Source organism: Crocuta crocuta, unplaced genomic scaffold, assembly GCF_008692635.1.
Source record: "Crocuta crocuta isolate KB4526 unplaced genomic scaffold, BGI_CrCroc_1.0 scaffold70, whole genome shotgun sequence".
NCBI classification, from domain to species: Eukaryota; Metazoa; Chordata; class Mammalia; order Carnivora; family Hyaenidae; genus Crocuta; species Crocuta crocuta.
This window is the reverse complement of record NW_027528417.1, coordinates 10,732,395-10,756,551: the sequence shown is the minus strand read 5'-3', so window position 1 is coordinate 10,756,551 and position 24,157 is coordinate 10,732,395. Positions and strand designations below refer to the sequence as shown.

At 37.1% G+C, this 24,157-nt stretch overlaps 1 long non-coding RNA gene and 1 pseudogene across 3 annotated transcripts in view; one reads left to right on the top strand and one right to left on the bottom strand.

Annotated features, from left to right (window-relative positions):
* Window positions 1-24,157, top strand: part of LOC144223592 (uncharacterized) — a 462,828-nt gene that overhangs the window by 379,776 nt on the left and 58,895 nt on the right. The gene's annotated exons all lie outside the window — the stretch shown is intronic.
* Window positions 16,291-17,295, bottom strand: LOC144223716 (glyceraldehyde-3-phosphate dehydrogenase pseudogene; annotated as a pseudogene).

Here is a 24,157-nt window from a genome sequence, read left to right as displayed (position 1 = left end):
ACATATATTCGTCCAGCTCTGCCTCGGTTTCCCCCTCCTGTGCCACATCCCAGAAACATCTTCATTATGTAATCGTAGGCTCTTACAGGGATTACTGTCCTTACTTCCCTGATGTCCACTCTCCTGAAAACTGTCATTGTATATATTTGTCAGCATTTTAGATTATTTCTGGTGGGTAGATAATTCATCTTCCTGATACTTCATCTTGGCTGGAAGTCAAAGATGCTTTGTTTCAGTTTTTAAATGGTTGCTTTCCTTTTCTCCATTAAGAAAAAGAAAACTTTATACCTCTTTTTTTACCTGAAGGAAAGAATTGACAATGTCCTTTTTTTCATATCTGTATGTATTTCAACTGAGTGCTGTTTTCAGGTCACCTAAATTTAGTCATTTGAGATATGTTAACATTTCCATGGCCATAAATCAATTAGTTAATCTCTTATTTCAATGTGCAAGTAAAAATTACAATGCTATTGAGGTGTCTTGCCGACTCACCTAATACCAGCAGCACTAAAGTTATTCCAGGGAGGGGAGAAAATTAATCTTCAATCATTTTTTTTTCCTTTTTGGACATTATGCTGAAAAGATAGTTACCCTAAATGATTTTGAATATATTCACAAAATTATTATATCTATCCAAAGAATCCTAGATGTAAGACTCAATAAATCCAGTACTATTTTATAGTTAAATAGTAAACTAGATTTATAGACATTTCTAGGTTATGTGACCAGGAATTTGGTAGAACTCTGCCCTTAATTCTATCAAAATGCCTATCAAAAGAAACAAAAGAGGGAAAATGCAACAGAACTATGAGCTAAATATGGAAGAAAACATATGCCAAAATCCAGAGGGACTTTACCCTAATTACATTAATTATGAGAGAAAGTTTAGAAACACTTTTATAAACTAGTAACCATATGTTCCATCTTCTGATAGAAAATAGTACAAACAGCATCAAAGATGCCAGAAAAAAAAAAATTATTAAACTCTATTGTTCCCATGATTCTGGGATGAAAAGGCTCAACTAACCTCGGAAATAAACTACAGTTCTCCAAATGCACAGGAACTCCCAAATGAGCTAAGAGTAATTCAGAAATCTCCTTTGCCATCTCTCTCCACGTGGCCCATCATCCTTCTCTTCCAAACACCCAGTAGAGATTTTAGCCATTGAAACAATGATGAACCTGGACCTATATGGAAAACGGTACTCTGGCCTCTGAACACAAAACTCAGAATAAAACAAAATCTTGTAAACTGTGTTTTTGAAAGGAAAAATTATAAAAGCAAGGCATGCCAAAAAATACAGCTGATGTGTTTTAAGTGCAAGTTCCAATTTACAAGCTACCTTTTTAAAATATATTTCTTATTTCCTCTCTGTCATTGTTTGTTCATTTTAATAAGATGATTAGATGAGGGGTACCTGGGTCGCTCAGTTAGTTAAGTGTCTGACTCTTGATTTCAGCTCAGGTCATGATCTCATGGTTCATGAGTTCGAGCCCCACATTGGGCTCTGTGCTGACACTGTGGCGCCTGCTTGGGATTCTCTCTCTCCTGTCTCTCTGCCTCTCTCCCCTTCTCTCTCTCTCAAAATAAATAAATAAACATTTAAAAAGAAAAAAAAAGATGATTAAATGAAATAGAGCATGTGAAAACTTTAGCCCAGGAGCTTATATACACAAAGCATTCAGTAAGTTTCATTATTGTCATTGTCACCATCACCACAATCATTATTTCCTTTCTATTGTTGTATGGAAAAATTAATAGCAAGAATTTTAACTTAGCAAGTTAAACATAGGACATAGGACAGTAGGTTCAAAGTCCTTGCTAGTAACAAAGAATATGCATAGTTCTAGAAATCTCCTCCAAAAACATATAGCGAACAGTGCCACAGGTAAGTTTAGTGAGATTTAACAACTATTCCTCATGAAAATGCTGAGTATGTTGAAGATGGAAGGGTATCTTCTTCATGTGATAAAGAATGTCTGCTATTCTGAAACCCAGTATTACACTTAACATAGAATCAGTGGTGGCACATCCTTAAGTCTGGAACAAACAACAATAAGATAAATACATAAGAGTTCTTGCTATTGAAAAAGGAGACACTATCATTTTCTAATAATTTCTTTTACTTCAAAACCCTAAAATTTCTTCTGAGAAGCCTTTGAAATTAGTAAGGGATATAAATAATACACTAACTTTGACCAAAATAAATCCCTGGTGTATTTAAGTTTGAAAATGAAACTGCTTAACTGTAAAAGGAAAATGTAGAATAATTTTCCCCAAGATGAGGAAACACATTCTAAACACAAAATCAAAGGGGGAAGTCAACAAGGATAAGTTTCAAATATTTTATTACATTAAAAAATCTTAATCTGCATCATAAAACTAAAAACAAAAGGAGAAACTACAAAATGGGAGAAATTAATTGTCAAACATATTGCATAAAATGTTTGAATTTCTTGGAAGTTATTAAGTTAATACAAATTCATAAGAATAAAAATATCCCTTTATATCAGTGGGAAAGGCATGTATTGCTGGTATATTAAAAAAAGGACAGTTAATGTATATATGAAAATAAGTAGCATTCAAAATAATGAAAGTTGAAATAATATAATCTTTACCTAGAATATTAGAAAACATTTTATAAAATATATAAATTAATGTTCAAAAGGATATGCATTAGTACAGCCCAATTATGTATTGTGTCTTATATTTATCAAGCAGTTATTTATTAAATCTTTCTCTTATAGTATATTTATACAAATAACATTACCCTATAACTATTCATAACATCCTTATGAAGTAGGTACTTATTAGCATCACTTTACAATACATAAACAGGTAAAAAGACAGGCACAGAGTGATTAAGAGTGTGTCCAAGCACACAGTTAGCTAGAAGTAAATGAAGGCTTTAATTCTTGTGGTCTGATTAGAGATTCCACCTTGTTAATCACAGAGCTATGATAAAATCATTACACATATTTCTGAAAAATTATTTAAGCACATTAAAATTATTAAGCACATATCAGTGTAACAATCTGTGTCAACTATACTCAAAACAGACAAAAAAAAAAAGCAAACTACTGAAAAGGCCACAAAGAGCTAAAAATACAGGGGGAATAAAATGACCAAGCTGGAATTTAAGTGAAAGCGAAACTAGAGCAGGCTTGTGGAGAGTTGATTTGGCTCCCATGTGCCAACTTAGTCCCAAAAATATATGACTTTTTCAAGGTAAAGGAGCGGGTCGGGAGTGAAACTGATTCTTAAACCCAAGTCTTACTTTAATCCTAATGCTGTTTGTACTAACCCAAATTGTTGAAGATTGTAGAGTACTTTATGGCGTTTTGTTTTTTATTTCATGTTTCCTACAATGACATTCCCTCCTGTTCCAGATGGATATAACTATAGCCCCATGCGTAAATAATGTCTTCGGAAAACACATAATTAGATGCCTGTGAGAAAAATGGCAATAATGACACAGGTGTTATTAATCATAGTGGCACCTGGATGCTTTTTTGCTATCTACGTCCTTGTGTAATAAGTATAGTCTTCCATCTCTGACAAAGAGGATTTTAAAAACGTTTTATAAACCAAAGAATATCCTTCCAAACTAGGAAAGAATTATGTATAATGAATTCCCACCAGTGTTCTCCCAGCTATCCAGCTATCAAAGTATTTTCTAAGATTTGAGGTCTAATGTAAATTGTATTTCCCTCATAATGATAGACATGGTCTTTTGAACTTAAAATAAAAACAGTCAGGTAATACACTTGGAGAGACTCATGCAGATTAATTTAGGAAGATTAAGACTTAAATCCCCGAGATGAGTACAAAGCCATGGTTCATAGCCCTTGCCATTTAGGCCAGTCATTCTCAATGAGACGGAGGGGAAAGATGAAACTTACCAGGAGAAATTTGGCAATGTCTGTAGACATTTTGGGGTGTCATGCTGGGCATATGATACTGACAGAGGACAAGGATGTTGTTTAATACCCTACTCACAAGATAGCTGCCTATACCAGTTAATTATCCGGTCAAATATATGATTATGGCTGTGGTTGAAAAACCCTGCTTTAGGCTGAGTTTATCACCGGTTATTTCCAAATGGCTAAATCATTCAAAGATGATTTTGTTCTATTTCACTTAATGCCACACTCTGTATTTCCCTTTGGTCAAATGTCAGACTCTTTCCTTACCTTATTGTTCATTCATCACAGGAAGAGATTTTCTGATTAGCAAGTTTGGAAGAAAATACTAAACATGTTTCTTTCAGCTTCTCCCTCCCTCCTTTTTCAGAAACAGATTGCTCACGAAAGCATACCTGCTAGGCGTACCCCACTTCTCCGTGCCTCTTTACCAAAGCAGGCCGTACCAGCAAGTTCTAAAGTTATCCACTCATGCCAATGACAATGCTAAGACTGGTCGGTTCAAATACAGCAAGCTGACTGGCTATCTTGTGGCCAAACCAGGAACCTCGGCCATTAAGCAAATTTTCTTATCTCTATATTTTAGAATCCTGTGCCCTTCTTCCTAATTGGTTCAGAACTCAGTGTAAAGGAGAAGAGTTTCATCACTGTATCCTCTCTAATTCTCTACAATCCCTATATTCCCAAGTGTCTCAAAAAATGTAAGCTTCTATACAGTCACACTTTCATACCACTTCCTTAATGGTTTTATATATCATTGCCTTATATTCTGAACTATTCCAATTACCTTGTTAGTCTGCCTCTATTTCTGTTCACCTTCTGTCTAACCACATGGTCCATTGTATTAATCTTCTCAGAGCACAGTTCTGATGAAGAGAACATGTGTCCCGCCTTCAAACTTTCCTCTCTCATTCTATCCATAAAAATACCCAAATTTTGGAATGCCTGGCTGGCTTGGTCATGGAACATGTACTCTTGATTTGGGGGTTGTGGGTTTGAGCCCCATATTGAATGTAGAGGTTACTTAAAAATAAATATTAACATTTTAAAAAATCTATTAAAATGTGTAAATTTCTTTTTTTAATGTTTATTTTGGTAAGAGAGAGGTAGTGAGAGAGAGAGAGAGAGAGATAGTATGTGAGCAGGGGATTCGCAGAGAAAGAAGGACAGAGGGCCTGACCTGGGATTCAGACTCACAAACCATGAGATTATTACCTGAACCAAAGTCTGATACTTAACGGACTGAGCCACCCAGGTGCCTCTGAACACCAAAATTTCTCAGCATTGATTTCAAGTATCTTTTCAACCTGTTCCAAACCACATCTCAAGTCTACACTTCAGATTGGAACAATGATGATCCTGCTTACATGCTCTGTTGAGTGGTTATAGTATGAACTTAAGATTCTTTAATGTTGGGGGGCCTGCACTTTCTCTCTCTCAAAAATAAATAAACATTGAAAAAAAATTAAAAATAGAAGACTCTTTAACGTGATAGACCAATGACTTAAGCTCTCTGTGCCTCTATTTCTTCATTTATAATAAAGAACTAATTATCCCTGGCTTTCTCTCTCACAGGATAATTATGAGAGTTAGAAATATATACAAGAATGTTGTGTCAAGTGAATGCAAATGTAAGATGCTAATATAATAATAAGGAAATGTACATAGCTCATATGTACGTAATTGTCAATGATTGGCAAGATCTCTTATTATAATTCTCTACATTTAATTTGCAAAAGGTCAATACTAACTTAAAGATTAAAACACTTGTCATAAATTTTGTGTTACATTAACTTTTTTCTTTGCTTTTACTTTTAACAGAAAAGTGAAAATTATAAATTGTCAGTGTTTATTAAGTGTGCATTTACAGGGTTCATGTAGATTTTGAAGTTAATACATCCTTTAAGATGAATGTGTCTAGGAGCCTTGAGCATTCACACATCAGTGCGGTGAATAATAATGTTCTCTATTTGCATAATGCTTTTTCTCTGAGAGCTCAAAGCACTTTACATATTACAAAATTGTGTGAACTAATACCTATGTATAAACTCAGAAAACTAAAAACAATAAATCAAAACTGTTAAAAAAGAAAGTGGACTAGGGGTGCCTGGGTGGCTCAGTCGGTTAAGCGTCCGACTTCAGCTCAGGTCATGATCTCACGGTTCATGGGTTCGAATCCCCGCGCCAGGCTCTGTGCTGACAGCTAGCTCAGAGCCTGGAGCCTATTTCAGATTCTGTGTCTCCCTCTCTCTCTGACTCTCTCCTCTCTCTTACTCTCTCTCTCCTCTCTCTCTCAGAAATAAATAAAACATTTAAAAAAGTACGCTAACAAAAATATTATAAATTCTCCAGTGATAATGATAGATAACAGATATAAAGTAATTATATAAACCATGGATTACTATTTTGGGGGGGAAGGGATTCTCACATCTTCTTAATATCCATGCAAGTTCGTTATTATTATCCTCATTGTCTCCATTCACAGATGAATAAACTAAGACTCTGAGAGGTTGTATGATATGCCCAAGGCCTTCTAGCTACTGAACAAAAGTCCTAAATTCAAATCCATAGTTCACTTGGTAGCCCCTATGCATGTGCACAGCTCTGGTAAATCTGTAAAATTACATATGCAATTCTCCAAAGCTATGGTTTCTCGAGTGAAACTACAGTATCATTCAACTTTGTAACTTTGATAGTGAAAATTTCAACAATATTTCAGCAAATATCTCCAAATGCCAGAAGGAAAAGTTGAAATCCGTAAAAGTGAATTGATTAGTCACTGTCAAATACCAAGTTTGCAGTNTTTTTTTTTTTTTTTTTGATATTCTGGTAGGAAAAAAATATTTATACCTAGGTGTAAATATAATTTGTATGTCATAAACGCAAAACAACTAACAGTGCAATTCCACTGAGGCTAGAAAGTATAAGGTACAATGCAACATTTCCCAAATGTGAGCAACTTGGAAAGGGCAGAATCTCAGGTAAGGCAGGGCTGTGCAGTTGAGGAAAGAAGGAAGGGAAGCAGGGAGGAAAGGAGTGGGGAAAAATACTACATGTGAAAAGGATTATACCTCAGAAGTGATCATATTTCTGGTAACGCTCAACCCAAGCCGTATTGTTTCCTGCTTCAAGAATAGGAAAAAAAGTTTCATTTTCTTGGAAAACTATGTAATCCCTTTATAAGTCATTCATAAAAAGAATGGTGCTGAAGCTTCTTGGCCAGCTAACCATATTTGCATTTAAGGGGAAAATATTTTCTGAGTTTGCAGCACTTGTATAAATCTGTGCAATGGTTACTAAGAAGAAGAAATAGTCAGCTTAAAGAAAAATGCAACTGAAGTCTTGTATATGGGACAGAAAGACTTTTTGATTAAAGAATTTTGAGGACATTCTGACCAAAGCTTCAGGAACTATCCACAATAGTGAATCATGTAAGGAGGTAGCGAGTCTGGCATGGGATCTTGTGATAAACAGAGGGAGCAAAAGGGAAGTACAAACAAAAGAGAATGTGAACAATTATCATGAGAAATCAGTTTTAACTGCCATGAGATAGGCCTGATTGTCAATAATAAAACCACACTGTAGTTATGGTTGATTATTATTTGTAATTCTATCTGTTACGATTACAGATGTGTGTATTCATTTCCATAAAACTTGTCTATAGTTCTGTTCCCATTCTCCTGACACTGTTATAAATAACAGTTTTCTCATTTTTTTTTAAATTTTTTAAATATAATTTATTGTCAAATTAGCTAACATACAGTGTGGAAAGTGTTCTCTTGGTTTGGCAGTAGATTTTTAAGAAGAGATACTAAAACAAGCTAACTCAAATTTTCTTTTTTTTTAAGTTTATTTATTTATTTTGAAATAGAGAGTATGACTGGGGGAAGGGCACATAGAGAGGGAGACAGAGAATCCCAAGCAGGCTTTCTACCCTGTGATGACCGGATGGAGACATCTACCTGATGTTGGATTTAAATTCATGAACCATAAGATCACAACCTGAATCAAAATCAAAAGTTGGATGGTTAATGAGTTGAGCCACCTAGGCACCGCGCTAACTCAAATATTCAATAAAAACGGGATACCTAAATGAAGAAGGCTTTAGGACTTCATCCTAGTCATAGGTTGGGGTCTCTGGAAACAGATGGTAAGTCAGAGATTGAAGTGCAAGATGCTATAAGGATCAGCACCTGTGAAGGAAGGTGAAAGAACCAGAATTGGGCAGAAAAATAAGTCAAATAATAAATGCACGCGAGATAAAGCCTGGCCAAACAGGGAGTTTGAGGAAGGGGTGCCTTAGAACTTTTTTCGAGTTGTCAAAATATCTGGGCTTTGCTTCCTCTGCCTCACTCTGTTATGCATGTGAGTGGGGAAGAGTGAGACCTTGGGTAAGGCAGGAATCTTCAGTTGATACAACCACTGCAGGAGTTGACCCTGACCCTGTGCAGCTGGACAGAAAGTCCTTCTTTAAAGGATTCTATAGAGTGCCATGTAATGCTATACTAGAGCCTAAGGCAGAAGGGAAACTTCACAATACTTATCCCATCTTTATTTAAGTGTTAATATTTGAGGAGTGCCTGGGCGGCTCAGTCAGTTAGATGTCCCACTTTGGCTCTGGTCATGATCTCACGGTTCATGAGTTTGAGCCCCCTGTTGGGTGCTGTGCTGACAGCTCAGAACCTGAAGCCTGCTTTGGATTCTGTGTCTCCCTCTCTCTCCACCCCTTCCCTCGCTCACACTCTGTCTTTCAAAAATAAACAGTAAAATTTCTTTAAAAATAAATGTTTATATTTGCTATATCATGAATTTTTGCATTAATTTTGACTGATAGATTGTGTTAAAATACTTACCTTGGTTACCAAGTATTTTTGGCACTCCCTTAGATTTTGCAACTCCCCTCTAAGCCCTATCTCTTGATTGGTCAAGTTACTTAGAGAAATAAATGAAAAAGATCATCTCATGTGCGTTCTCTTCCAGAAGGCACTTTGTCTTCCAGAAGCTTTTAGTCCCATAGAGATCTAACCAACAGTTTGTTATAAGAGAAAATGTTGAACAAAAATGCAGAAATATGCAGTTTATGTCCCATCTCTACTAGCTCGTATAAATCATTGTACTTTCTTTGCAGAGTACCTATGATAAACTATATCTCCACGAGTCATAGCACTTGAGATAATTTAAAAGACATAGTTGCCATATGGCTTAAAAAGTATTAGGGAATTTCAGTGATCACATAACATATAAATGGATGTCAGACAAGGTATGACTGAGAAATAAAAGTATTAACACAGATTTTAGAAGTACCAAATATCAGATGCTTTTAAATTCTGTTCAACCTATTATCAAGCCAACTCACGTAATGAAAATAGCAAGAGGAAAATTATTTAGTGTCATCTCTTCAGGAACATTTTCTCCTTTAATACAACAAAGCCACAATACATTTGCCATTATATTTTAAAGCATATGAGAGATATGCGTTCCTATGACGAAGAATGGATATTTGAGATGAACTTATTTTGAAACACTTTACAGTTGAGTTTTCCTGATCAAGAAGGCTACCTTTATTTCTTGTGCTTTATCTCTACCAAGGCTTAGCTGTGAAGATAGAGTCAAAATGTAAGCTGGCAGAAGGAAACACCTAGTATGTCTCTCTAATGGTCTAGGGGAAATCCTGGGTATTCAGAAAGAGAAAAGAAAAAAGAAAAATGTCTCCATTCTGTCCGAGACTGTGGGAGAAGAAAGGGTTCCATTTTGCCAGCAAAGCAGAGGGCTGGTCAAGTCTGCCCCTCTCGCACATCTAGACCAAACTGCCAGAGGAGAGAGATCTGTGTGGAGCTATTGAGGGAGAGGCTAAATGTAGAAGGTCCCTGAAAGGAAATCGCTATACATATCAGCCTAAGGCCAACCTGTAGCCACCCCAGCCATGTGTCCCCTGCAGCGTGGCACTGTTGGACAGAGAGAGGGCTGCTTTTTTAGCTTTCCCAATAGGGTGTTTATCTGCCCTGGTTTTCCTAGAACTATCCCAGTTTTAGCCCTGAAATGTTCACTTGCTGGGAAATGCTTCAGGTCCAGGCAAACCAAAACAATTGGTCATATTTCCCAAGCCATATTCATTTTGTCTTTGCAGAAAGGACCAAAGAGTCCCACATTGCCTTGGGGTTCTGGTACACAGATTATAGCCGGTTTGATGGCAACAGTCCTTCCATAGAGTAGACCATGGTAACGCAGAGTGATGAAACCTCATGGCAACAATTTGGCATAGACAGTTTAGGCCCTGGAAAGATAGGGCATATGGTAGACATGCAGAAGGTTGCATCTACAAGATCCTAGATGAGATAGAAATCAGATAGGTGGCAGCACCAGCCCTGTCTGAGACACAAGAGAATAGATCAGGAGTGTCACTGAGATCCTTGAGCTGCCAACTCTAGGAGACCAAACAGTAAGCCCGCTGATGAAGAATACCCATAATTAAGAGAATCTAGGGGCACGTGGGTGTCTCAGTAAGTTGGGCTTCTGACTTCAGCTCAGGTCATGATCTCAGGCTTATGGGCTCAAGCAGAGCCTGCTTCGGATTCTGTCTGTCTGTCTGTCTCTCTCTCTCTCTCTCAAAAATAAACATTGAGAGAGAGAGAGAATCTAGCAGATTCCATGTAGATTTGAGGCTCTATATATATATTTTTTTTCGAGGACATGATAATTCCTGTCATATACTTAAATATCACTTTTGGAGGAAAATGTGTGTATGTGTAAGGGGAAGCATGTTTGGAAGATTAAATATGCAGTCAAAAGCAATTGAATGTTTTGTAATCCTAATAAAATAATTTATTTAAACAAAGATCACCCATGCACACTAAAACTATTGAGTGAAATATGTTCACAGAGAACTGAATATTTGTGTGAATATTAAGTATCAGCCCATGAAATATATGTTGTAAGGGGAAAGTATAACTTTATAAACTCTTTAATGCAGTCATCAATCTTAGCATCACTAATGGTGGGACAACCAGATGTCATGTACTTTCTGGTGTAATGCAATATGAAACACACAGCATCACCTACAAAGTTTTCTTATTAGAAGGATTCAAGCTACATGTGTGTCATTCTATAGGACAATTTATCTGGTATCTTCAACAAGTTAGTGGTATAAAAATAAAAGGAGAGACTCTTCTAGATTAAAAAAAGGGGGGGGAGGAAGCTTACAAGCAAAATAAAATGCAGTTGATGATCTTTGATTTGATCCTGCTTTGAACAAATATGATGCTCATTGAGGACAATTAGGGAATTTAAAAATCAAGCGAATATTAGGTGGCACTAAAATATCATTAATTTCAAGGTATAATAGTTATAGAAACGATATAAAGGAAAAAGTCCTGATTTCTTTTTGAGGTGCATTCAAAATATTTAAAGGTAAAATGTAATGATGTTTGTGATTAAATTTAAAATACTGCAGCAAGAGGGTCACCTGGGTGGCTCAGTCATTTAAGCGCCTGACTTCATCTCAGGTCATGATCTCACAGCTTGTGAGTTCAAGCCCCACATCTGTCTCTCTGCTGTCAGCATAGAACCCGCTTGGAATCTTCTGCCTGCTCTCATCTCTCTCTCTGCCTCTCCCCCACTTGTGCGCTCTCTCTCTCTCTCCCAAATATAAACAAACATTTAAAAAGTAAAATACTACAGCAAGAAAAACAAAAGATAAAAACAACTTGGTAAAATGCTAATGATTATTTAGTATAGGTGATGGATAAATGGAAGTTATAAGTTTTCTACTTTCTTCTATAATTTTGAAAATTTTTGTAACATAAGACTAAAAAAGCACACAGACTGTTCAAACAGGAGGAATGGCTTAAAACAGTTTGCCTGTTTGTGTTTTGTTTTGTTTTTTAATTTGTGTGTGTCCGTGTTTTGCTTTATCACCACCTAGTGAGTGAAGGCTCATGAGAAAAATCAGTTACACACAAAAAATGAAGAAGTGACTTCTTTTGGGTAAATTGTGACTTCTTTTGTAACTTATAAAATTACTGCTTGTAAAACTGAAGACAGATCAATAAATCAATAGATATATCAATAGAAATGCCATTTAAACTTCTGCTTTCTGAGATTCCTGCTTCTCTTGAGGAGGAGAAATCTCCTAGGTTCTTTCTGATTCATTCTGCATCATTCACTCTCATCTGTATTCCCTAAAGATGCCTCAGTAGTTAGCATATCCCTTGGGCACTTCAAACCCCATGAGTTTAAAATTGGATTCAACTTAATTATCTCTACTAATCAAATCCTGTTAATTTGTATGACAGTGTATTAAATAACTAGCACAGTGTTTGAAACATAGTAGCTTCTTAATAAATAGGAGTTCCAGCGTTAGTATAATTATTGTCATTATTATTTAACCCCCGTAATTTCTTCTGTTTCTCTCCACATTCAATTCCTTGATTCCTCACAATCCTGCCCCATGTATCTCTAGCTCTCTGTTCTTTTTTCCCATTTCTACTGCTCTCACGTACTCATTAATTCTTGCTTATTATTTTTTATTATTTCCACCTATATTTTACCTCAGATTCATTCTCTGTATTTTGCTTTATGCCATTCTACTTTGTACCATGGAAAAACAGAGCTCAGCACAGTGCTGAAGAGCTTGGGGTATGGAGTAAACTGTCTCAGTTCAAATCCTGACCCTATTACATGTTAGCCATACATTAAGAGAGTTGTTTAACTATAATCTCACTTGCAGTGTGGTTATACTAATAGTATTACTTCATACATTTGTGGTAAGAATTAAGTTATACATGTGCATCACCTAAAAGAGGGTCTAATACTTTGTAAGGGTTTTGAACAGTTTCCAAAAATAATATTAATGGCTGAAATGCACCATAAAGTGTCCATCTGCTCTCTTAGTTTTGTATATTTATGCAATTATTAAATATTTTAAAAATTCTGTTGTAACAAAATTTCTTGTAAATTAGAATTGCATGCTCAACTCATGTTTTTAAGTCTTATAAATAGGTTACACCAATTTACACATCTGCTAACAGTATATAAGAATATGCATGTCAAAAGAAAGTTGCCAACTGAGAATTATTATTTATCTAATATTTGCCAAATTGATAGAAAACATTTTATTTCTTAAAATTTAATCTCTTAAATCCACAACAATTTGTATATATTAGAAAACTAATTTAGTGCTTATATAATTCAAATCCCTTATTACAAATAAGACACTAAGGCCCAGAAAGTTAAAGTCACTTGCCAAATATCATACTCACTTAATGCTCAATCTAGAGAGGAGAACTCATGTTGCACTCCTCCGATCTCATCTGGGAATCTTTCTGTGTCATGATGCTATTGTCAATAATATTTGAGTTTAATCATGTTTATATCCCCTACTTTATGCTGAGCATTTTCAGAGAAAAAAGGGACTATATATCTTCCTAGTGCTTTCCACAGTGCTTTGCACAGAGCACCTTTCAAGACATTAAATATTGAATGACTAAATAAGTATATGAATCACATGCCAAATAAACAGTACCAAAATAAATTATTAAGAAGTATTGAAAAAAGAACAAATATTTTTAGTGTTCTTATCATGTTTGTCACTGAGAAGTCACAGCATTACTTTAAAGATACCTAGGACAGTTTTCTATAGAAAAACAAAACAGGCAGGAATAGAATTTTAGATTTACCTGAAGGGAGAAGGGCATCAAGAAATTAAGAGCTTTATTCCAAGAAACATACCAAATGTGTCATCAGTATAGGTCAACATAATAAAATAGGGGGAATGTGTTTGGGAATTTGGGTGGATTCCTTGTCCCAGTTTATTACCATCACATCTAGCTAAAAATGTAATTGTTTTACTGGAAAATTTGGCTTAGGACCAAGGTCACATGTCCCTGATTTCTTTCTTTCTCCTTAATGCAGATGAGTCTCACTGAGCCCTCAAATCTGTTTGCTCTCTGAGCATATTTACTTCATCATTCAACCTGTATTTGTGGAATAGCCATTATGTGTAAGAGAAACTGCACTAAACTCCAGAGATAAAACGGTGACCATGATAGACAGTTTCCTTGCTTCAAAGAGAAGTACTTTAGTGGAGGAAACCAACATTACACAAGGAGACAAATAAGAAGGCAATGACAGTCTGATGTGATATAAAGAGGAACTTGGATTTAAGTGAGAGCAGGTAGAGTTGGCAGGAGGACATTTCTGCAGAGGTAATATTAGGCTGACATCATGTGCAATGATACATTAACTACATAGAAGGGAAGCACAGGAGTGAAGGGCTGGGTATGGCAAATAATCTGCCAGTTATTATAAACTTCAACTAGTTCAGTAAAGCTAGAGCTTAGCAAGGGTCTAAAGGAGTAGAGAGAGATGATACTGCTAGACAGAGGCCAGGTCAGGAGGCAGAATGCTAAGCTAAGGAGATTGAGTTTATCTGCTGGCATTGGGAAGCTCTGAAGGCATTTGTAGGCAAAGGAATAAATGTTCAGACTTACTATTCCCTATAGTAGCCCAACAGTCAAGAGAAGGATATATTGGAGGTGAGATACACTAGAACCTGAGAGAGAAGTAAGGAGGCAACTATGCTATTCCCCTGATGTGGAAAGAATCCAGACCTGAGAAATTGACAGGAGGTCTGGAAAAAAACTAGAGAGTTTGAGACACAGAAACATCTTATATTTGCTTTATAATAATGTTTTAATTTAATTTTTAAAAATTCTGGTATAATTAACAGTGTTATATTAGTTTTAGGTATACAATAAGTGATTCAACAAATCTATACACTACTTAGTGCTCATCATGATAAGTGTACTTATAATTTATTTCACCTTTTTCAACCATAACCCCCACCCACCTCCCCTCTGGTAATCATCTGTTCTCTACAGTTAAGAGTCTGTTTTCATATTTGTCTCTGGTTTTTCTTTGTGTCTTTGTTTTGTTTCTTTTTTTTTCTTTGTTTTGTTTCTTAAATTCCACATGTGAGTGCAATTATATGGTACTTGTCTTTCTCCAACTGATTTATTTTACTTAGCATTATACTCTCTAGCTCAATCCATGTGGTTGCAAATGTTACAAATAATGCTGCAATAAACAGGGGTGTATATATCTTTTCAAATTAGTGTTTTTTTGTTTTCTTTCGATAAGTATCCAGTAGTAGAATTGCTAGATTATATTCTAATTGTATTTTTAATTTTCTGAGGAAGCTCCATACTGTTTTCCACAGCGACTGAAGTAGTTTACATTCCTACCAACACTACATGAGGGTTCTGTTTTCTTCACATCCTCAACAACACTTGTTTCTTGTGATTTTATTTTGGCTATTCTGACAAGTGTGGGGTGGATAGCTCATTGTGGTTTTGATCTGCATTTCCCTGATGATTAGTGATGATGAGCATCTTTTCATGCATCTGTTGACCATCTGTATGTCTTCTTTGGAGAAATTTCTGTCCATGTCATCTGCCCATTTTTAATTAGATTGTTTGGGTTTTTGTTGAATGGTATACATTCTTTATATGTTTTGGATACTAACACTTTATCAGATATGTCATGTGCAAATATATTTTCATATTCAGTAGGTTGTCTACTAGTTTTGTCAATTGTTTCCTTTGCTGTGCAGAAGCTTTTTTATCTTAATGTAGTCCCAATAGTTCATTTTTGTTCCTCTTTCCCTTGTGTCAAGAGACATATCTAGAGAAATGGTGCTATGGCCAGTGTCAGATAAATTACACCCTATGTTTTCTTCTAGGGGTTTTATGGTTTCAGGTCTCACATTCAGGTCTTTAATCCATTTAGAGTTTATTTTTGTGTATGGGAGGATGTGTATGGAAAGTAGCCTTTCCTGTGACTATGTAACTCTGGGTATATTTCTGGGCTTTCTAATCTGTTCTGTTGATCCATGTGTCTATTTTTGTGCTAGTTCCTTACTATTTTTATTACTACAGCTTTGTAGAATATCTTGAAATCTGATATTGTGATACTTCCAGTTTTGTTCTACTTTTTGCAAGACTGCTTTGGCTATTTGGTGGTTTTGTGTGGTTCCATACAAACTTTAGGATTGTTTGTTCTAGTTCTGGAAAAAATTCTGTTCCTATTTTGATAGAGATTACATTAAATGTATAGATTGATTTGGGTAGTATATTGCTTTGGGTCTTTCTCCCTGGGTACAGTATACTTTATTTATGGTACATGACAAGGTAGGTCTGTGCAAGCCCATCCCCTGCTTCAAGAGGCCCATGATGGAAACTGTAGAGGTTGGGAGATTCTCGGTGTGTCGGGATATGAGTTGGGTCAAAAACTTCCCAGCAGGTGAGGGCCTCTCTCTTCCTTTGCTCTCTCTGGGGCTGATAGTCTAAAGGACTCTTAACTCCTTGAAGGTCAGTTGTTGTAGCCAAATTCATGATCATATTAGGAAATGAGCTTGGCAAAATGGTTGTTGAGAGCAGTGCCAGCCCCAGCATCAAAGATGGAAGAGTGAGAGTCATTGTTCCAGTCACAGAAGACAACGTGGTGTGCAGTGTAGCCCAGGATGCCCTTGAGGAGGCCCGTTGATGCCTGTTTTACCACCTTCTTGATGTCACTGTATTTGGCAGCTTTCTCCAGGCAACAGGTCAGATCCACGAGTGGGTGCATGGAAGGAAGATCATTCCAGTGAGCTTCCCATTCAGATCAGGGATGACCTTCCCTACAGCCTTGGTGGTGTTAGTAGAAGCAGGGATGATATTTGGAGAAGCCCCTCTGCCACCAAATCAGAGCTTCCCAGAGGGACTGTCCACTGTTTCTTGGGTGGCAGTGATGACATGGCCTGTGGCCATGTTTTCCTCCATGATGCCAGAGTTGTCATGGATGACCTTGATCAGAAGAGCCAAGCAGTTGGTGGGGCAGGACGCATTACTGACAATCTTGAGGGAGTTGTCATCCTTTTCATGGTTCATGTCCATCACAAACATGGGGGCATTATCAGATGGGGCAGAGATGATGACTGCCTTGGCCCCACACTTCAGGTGATCCCCATCCTTCTCCACAGTGGTGAAGACCCCAGTGGATTCCACAACATACTCAGCACTAGCATCACCCCATTTGTGGTTGGCAGGGCCTCACTCCTAGAAGATGGGATGGGCTTTCCATTGATGACAAGTTTCCCACTCTCAGCCTTGACTGTGCCACTGGATTTGCTGTGGGTGGACTGATATTGGAACATATATACCATGTATATAAGGTCAGTGAAGAGGTCATTGATAGTGACAATATCGACAGAGTTAAAAGCAGCCCTGTTAACCAAGCACCCAATATGGCCAATCCATTCACCTTCACCACTGTGTCTCAGGGACATGGCTGGCACTGTACCAGGAGATGTAGCTATCTGTTGAATGGGGAGGAGCATAGAGCCTGGTTAGTATAAACACGTTAACAATATTTGTTCTCCCAGTCCATGAGCATGGAGAATCTTTCTATTTGTTTGTGTCATCTTCATTTCTTTCATCAATGTTTATAGGTTTCAGAGTTTTTAACCTCTTTGGTTAAGTTATTTCTATGTATTTTATTATTTTGGTGCAATCATAAATGGAATTGTTTTCTTAATTTCTCTTTATGCTACTTCATTGGTAGTATATAGAAATGTGGCATATTTTTTTTTTTTTTTGGTGGAGTTTGTCGGGTATTCCATGTAAAGTATTTGCAAATACTGAAAATTTTACTTCTTCCTTACCAATTTTGATGCCTTTTATTTCTTTTTGTACTCTGATTACTGTGGCCAGGACATCTAATACTACATTGAATAAAATTTTGAGAGTGGACATCCTTGTCTTGTTCCTGATCCTAAAGGAAAAGCCTGAAAGTTTTCACCATTGAGTGTGGTATTAGCTGTGGGTTTTTCATATATGGGCTTTAATATGTTGAGGTATATTCCTCCTAAACCTACTTTGTTAAGGGTTTTTATCATGAATGGATATTGTTATTTTTCAAATGCTTTTTTTTGCATCTATTGAAATGATCATATTGTTCTTATCCTTTCTCGTGTTGATATGATACATAACGTTGATTGATTTGCAACTGTTGACCCACCTTTGCATCCCAGGAGTAAATCCCACTTGATCATGATGAATTATTTTTTAGATATATTGTTAGATTCATTTTGCTAATATTTGTTGAGGATTTTTGCATCTAAGTTCATTAGAGATAGTGGCCTGTAGTTCTCTGTTTGTTTGTTTGTTTGTGTTTGTTTTTGATTTGGGATGCATTTATCTGGTTTTGGTATTAAGGTAATGCTGGCCTCCTCAAAGAATGAATTAGGAAGCTTTCCTTCGTCTTCTATTTTTTATAATAGTTTGATAAGAATAAGTAGCAATTTGATAGAATTCACCTGTGAAGCCATCTGGTCCTAGACTTTTGTTTTTTGGGAGTTTTTTGACTACTGATTCAATTTCATTGCCGGTAATCAGTCTGTTAAAATTTTCTATTTTTTTAAGATTTATTTATTTTTAAAAGAGAGAAAGAGGTACAAGCAGAGGAAGGGCAGAGAGAGAGGGAGACCGAGGATCCAAAGCAGGCTCCACACTAACAGCAAAGAGCCCGATGTGGGATTTGAACTCATGAACAGTGAGATCATGACCTGAGCCAAAGTCAGACCCTTAACCAACTGAGCCACCCAGGTGCTCTAAATTTTCTAATTCTCCCTGATTCAGTTTTGAGAAGGTTATATGTTTCTAGAAATTTATCCATTCCATCTAAGTTGTCCAATTTATTGACATATAATTTTTCAAAATATTCTCTTATAAGCCGTTGTATTTCTTTGGCATTGGTTGTTCTTTCTCCTCTGTCATTTCTGATTTTGTTTATTTGACTTCTCTCAATCTCTCTCGCCCTCTTTTATGAGTCTGGCTAAAGGTTTGTCAATTTTGTTGATCTTCTCAAAGAACCAGCTCCTGGTTTCATTCATCTATTCTATTGATTTTTTAGTTCCTATTTCATGTATTTCTGCTCTAATCTTTATTTTTTCCTTCCTTCTACTGGTTTTGGATTTTGCTTGTTAATTCTTTTTCTAGATCCTTTTCCAGATCCTTTAGGTTGTTTGAGATTTTCTTTGCTTCTTGATAGGGGCCTAGATTGCTATAAACTTCCCTCTTACAACAGATTTTGCTGCATCCCAAAGATTTTGGACGATTGCATTTTCATTTACATTTGTCTCCGTGTATTTTTTCATTTCCTCTTTTTTTTTTTTTTTTTTTTTTTAAGAGAGGGAAGAGAGGAGGGGAAGAATAGAAAACGACAGAGAATCTTAAGCAGGTTCCATGCCCATGATGGTGCCCCAGGTGGAGTTCCATCTCACAACTGTGAGATCATGACCTAAGCCTAAAAAAAGTCAGAAGTTTACCCAAATGAGCCACCGAGGTGCCTCTCATTTCCTCTTTGATTTTTTGATCGACCCATTCATTATTTAATGACAGATGATTTAACCTCCATGTATTTGTGGTCTTTCTACATTTCTTCTTGTGGTTGACTTCTAGTTTCATAGCATTGTGGTCAGGAAAGATGTGTGGTATGACTTTGATCTTTTTAAATTTTTTGACATATGTTTTGTGACCTAAAATGTGACCTATTCTGGACAATGTGCACTTGAAAATAGTGTATTAGTCTTCTGTTTTAAGATGGAATGCTCCGAATGTATCTGTTAGATCCATCTGGTCCAATGTGTCATTCAAAGCCACTGTTTCCTTGTTGGTTTTCTGTTTGGATGGTCTATCCATTGATATAAGTGGTCCCCTACTATTGTTGTATAACTATCAATTTACTTCATTTATGTTTATTAATAGCTGTTTTCAGAGCTTTGAAAATATCATAGCATTCTCTTCTGTACTGCAAAGTTTCTGCTGAAAAATCAGTTGATAGCCTTATGGAGTTTCACTTGTATGTAACTTTCTTTTTTCTTGCTGTTTTTAACATTCTGTCTTTATCACTACTTTTTGCCATTTTAATTACAATATGTCTTAGTGTGGACCTCCTTGGGTTAATTATGTTGAAGACCCTGTGCCTCCTAGATCTGGATGTCTGTTTCCTTCCTTATATTTGGTAAGTTTTCAGCTGTTATTTCTTCAAATATATTTTCTATCCCCTCTTCTCTTTCTTCTCCTTCTGAGATCCCTATAATGCTAAGTTTATTACACTTGATGGTGTCACTGGATTTCTTTAATGTATTTAACTTTTTATTATTCTTTTTTCTTTCTCCTGTTTACCTTGATTATTGTCCGTTACTCTAGCCTCCAGGTGGCTGATCCAGTCTTCTGCTTCCTCTGTTCTACTATTTTTTCCATCTAATGTATTTTTTATTTTAATTATTGAGTTCTTAATCTGATTAGTTTTTTTTTTATATTGTCTCCTTGTTGAGGGTCCCACTGAGGTCCTCCACTCTTCTTACGTCCAGTGAGTATTTTATGACAGCTACTTTAAATTATCTATCAGGCATATTACTTAATCTCCATTGCTTTTAGCTCTCTTGCTGTGATTTTGGCCTGTCTTTCATTTTATTCCCCTATCTCCTCATTTTGTCTAACTCTCTATGTCTGCTACTGTGTGTTAGGAAAGTCACCTAAATCTCCGGCTCTTGAAAGTAGCAGTCGTGAAGGAGAGCTCTTGTAGTGCCCTACCGTGCAATGTCCCCAGTTCACCAGAGCCTGGGGCTTCAGGGAGCGTTTCCTCTGTGCGCTGTGCACACCCTATTGTAGATGAGCCATCTTTACCTTCAGTTCAGTCACCTGCAATGGTTCTTTTTGGCTGTTGTGGGCAGGGTTTTGTTCCTATGTTGTAAATGAGCCAGGCTGCGGCCATCTTGGGCTTGAGTTGGGTCAGATCAGGCATTTTCAGAGCTGTAGTAGTATGAAACTGCGGGGTGTTCTCCCTGTGCTGCTTCCTGAGAAGCTTTCATTGACAGAAGGGACCTGCAGTCATACCAGATAGCTGCCACTAACCCACTGCTAGAGCCACATTTGGACTGGTGTGTGTGGTTATCTTTCCTATCCCCAGTGCAAGAGGCACTCTGGAGTGTTGCTAGCCCCTGTCAGCGCTGCTTGCACACTGTCAGCCTTCTCCCATCTTCCCTGGAAGGCCTCTTGCTTTTATAGCAATTATTGAGTTATTCTGAGGTCATTCATTTTCTTACCTTTGAGCATAAGCTCTTTGCAGGTTTTCTTTTTTAATTTTTTTTTATTTCTAAGAGAGAGAGAGAGAGACAGCATGAGCAGGGGAGGGTCAGAGAGAGAGGGAGTCACAGACTGAAACAGGCTCCAGGCTCTGAGCTGGCAGTCAGCACAGAGCCCGACGCGGGGCTCGAACCCACGAACTGCGAGATCATGACCTAAGCGAAAGTCGGACGCTTAACCGACTAAGCCACCCAGGCGCCCCTCTTTGCAGGTGTTATACTTAACCTCATGGTATGTGTATTTGCGATGCCTTTCAAAGTGTTTGCACAGAGTAACTACGTGTTCATCAATTTATATGGACTCATGCCAAGGGCATGTTATGGAAGAGGTGGTCTGCAGGAGAAGCGAGGGGCATGACACCTATGCCAGCAAGGCCCATGACCATCTGCTGTGAGAGGGGTCCTGCCGGTGCCAGGAAGACTCCTGCCGAGGCTGGGCTGGAAGGGGTGGTGCACTGCAGAATACAGGGGAGGGGCACGGTGTCAGCAAGCTAGGTGGAGAGTTTTCGTGTTTACTGGTTCTCTTGGGTATCCTTGTATCTGGCCAACTGGGGGAAGAGAGATGGCACCAATCAGCTCTTTTGTTCTTGGAGAAGTCTTCCTAAAATCCCTTCCCCTCCAGCATAAGCTTCAAGATTAGTAAACAGATCTCCCTCCTGTATGTCCCAGGCATTGTTTTTCAAACTGCTGCTTCAATGCTTTATCTTAGCAGGCTTTTTATGTTGTTTCTTTAAGAGCTGGGAGTCAGTTTCCCCTTGCCTTCTAGCTCTTTCAAAGAGCCCACTGGTTTCTAAATGTCCAGGTATTAAGCCCCACTGATGGTAAGAACTTGCAGTGTTAAGACCCTGTGGTTTTCAAAGCCAAGTGTTAGGAGAGTCATCTTTCTAGTGCATGTCTCCCATGCCTGGAGCGCTGGTGTGAGGTGTGCTCCCCTCCTTTCTCTGAGATGGCAATGTCCCTCCCTCCCTCAGTTCAGGTGGTTTCCTGACTACATTTCTGCCCTTCGTACCCTCTTGAAGGTAGCTTCTTCACTACATTTAATTATGGAGAGTCTATCCTGCCAGTCTTTCTATTGTTTTACAGGTTATTTACACTGATGTGGGTGTTATCTAGGTGTATCTGTGGCAAGGATGAGCTTTAGGATCCTCCTACTCTCCCATCTTCCCTGGAAGACCTCTTGCTTTTATAGCAATTATTGAGTTATTCTGAGGTCATTCATTTTTTTACCGTTGAACATATGCTCTTTGCAGGTGTTATACTTAACCTCATGGCATGTGTATTTGTGATGCTTTTCAAAGTGTTTGCACATAGTAACTACTTTTCATACCTGTTGGACACATGAATAAATGCATGGAATAACCTTATATGGGGAAACACATTTTTCCTATGTGCTTTTATATGTGCCTTGTGTGATGTGTAGAACTACTTCATTTTTCAGATGGGGAAAGTGAGACTGACATGGGGAGGCAACTGTCTTCTTACTCTTTTTTCATGTTCCATTTCTCTTTCCACATAACCACAATCATTTTTCAAGAAGGGAAAGAATATTTGAGCAGTGATGGTCATTCACAATTCGTATCCATTCCCTATTAGTAAATATGTTTAACTTTTAAAAGCATGATTTTCTTGTCATTTTCACAGAATTAAAAAAAGGAAATCAGAATGAAAGTAGATTCAATCCTCTATTTCAGTTTATTTTGGGCTCAACTTAAGATACTTCAAGAAATATATATATACTAAAGATCACATTCAACTGGAGGCTTTCTTAAGTAATTCATTGGCATGAATACCAGCATTGCAGAACTAGCATTTTGCACATCAACTGTTAAAATAAAATATAATTGTTTTGAACATATACATCTAATGTCTTCTGCACATTCTATATTTATATAAACAGAATAATGTGTTTTTCTGAAATAATATTTATAATTGTATATGAAGTGTTTATTTAAGAAAAATGAGAGTTTACAAGGACAATATTTGAACAAGGTTATGCAATATGTTCAGCATCTACTTTCATCTATATCCTTTCCCTTGGGTATAACGGTATATCAGCAAATGATACAGTGATACAGTATTTTCAAGGAGTTTTGCTCGTTATTTTTGCATACACAGTGTAATGAGCCAAAAGTTATTACAGTCTCTTCCTCCTTTTCTTTACTTTATTACAAAGATAGCAAAGAGGCTTTAGAACCACTTAGAAAGCTTATCAAGTCACAAAATCCTGATTCAGTGGGTCTGGGATAGAGATAAGAATTTTCATTTCTATCATGATCTTAAGTGATCATGTCGATGCTGGTCTAGGGACCACAAACTAAGAATCACTGCTTCACAACAGAGACTGACAAGCTACATTTACTTACCTCAGTATCTATATGACCTTGCATACCTCAAGGGGGAGTGGGTTATGCTGTAATAACAATTACCTAATATAAGTGGCTTAAAAAAACGAAGAACCATCTCTCAACTCAGGATTCATGTACAAGGAAAGTCATTGTGAACCCATGGGTTCTCACTTCAGGAACCAGGCATATATAGTTGTTATTTGGAGTCTTCTGCAGACAGACAGTAACAGAAGGGAAAAGATGTGACAACTTTTACATTGGGATCTTAAAGGTATAGCTCAGAAATAAGATATATCACTTTTACTTAAATTTCCTTGACCAATGTAAGTGACTTGACAATTTCTGAAGGACAGGAGAGGTGAGAGAAAGGTACTTAGAAAGAAATGAACCTGAATGGTAGGAAACAGCCAAAAGACTCCTTCGAACCAAAATGATATAATAGTAAGTCATTGAGTGAGTGCTTCCAGAGGAGGAATGGACTTGGGCAAATGCCCTTCTGAATTCCACCTTCTTCAACATACACTTTTTTTTAAAACTAGCATGTAGATGTGATATCTGGAGGTACAGCACGCATATTGAAGTCAGAAGGATCAATAAACTAGAGCCTACCAGCCAAATCTGACCCATCATTTGTGTTTTTTTTTTTAAATAAAGCTTTATTGGAACACAGTCACACTCCTTTATTTTTTTATTTTCTATGGTTACT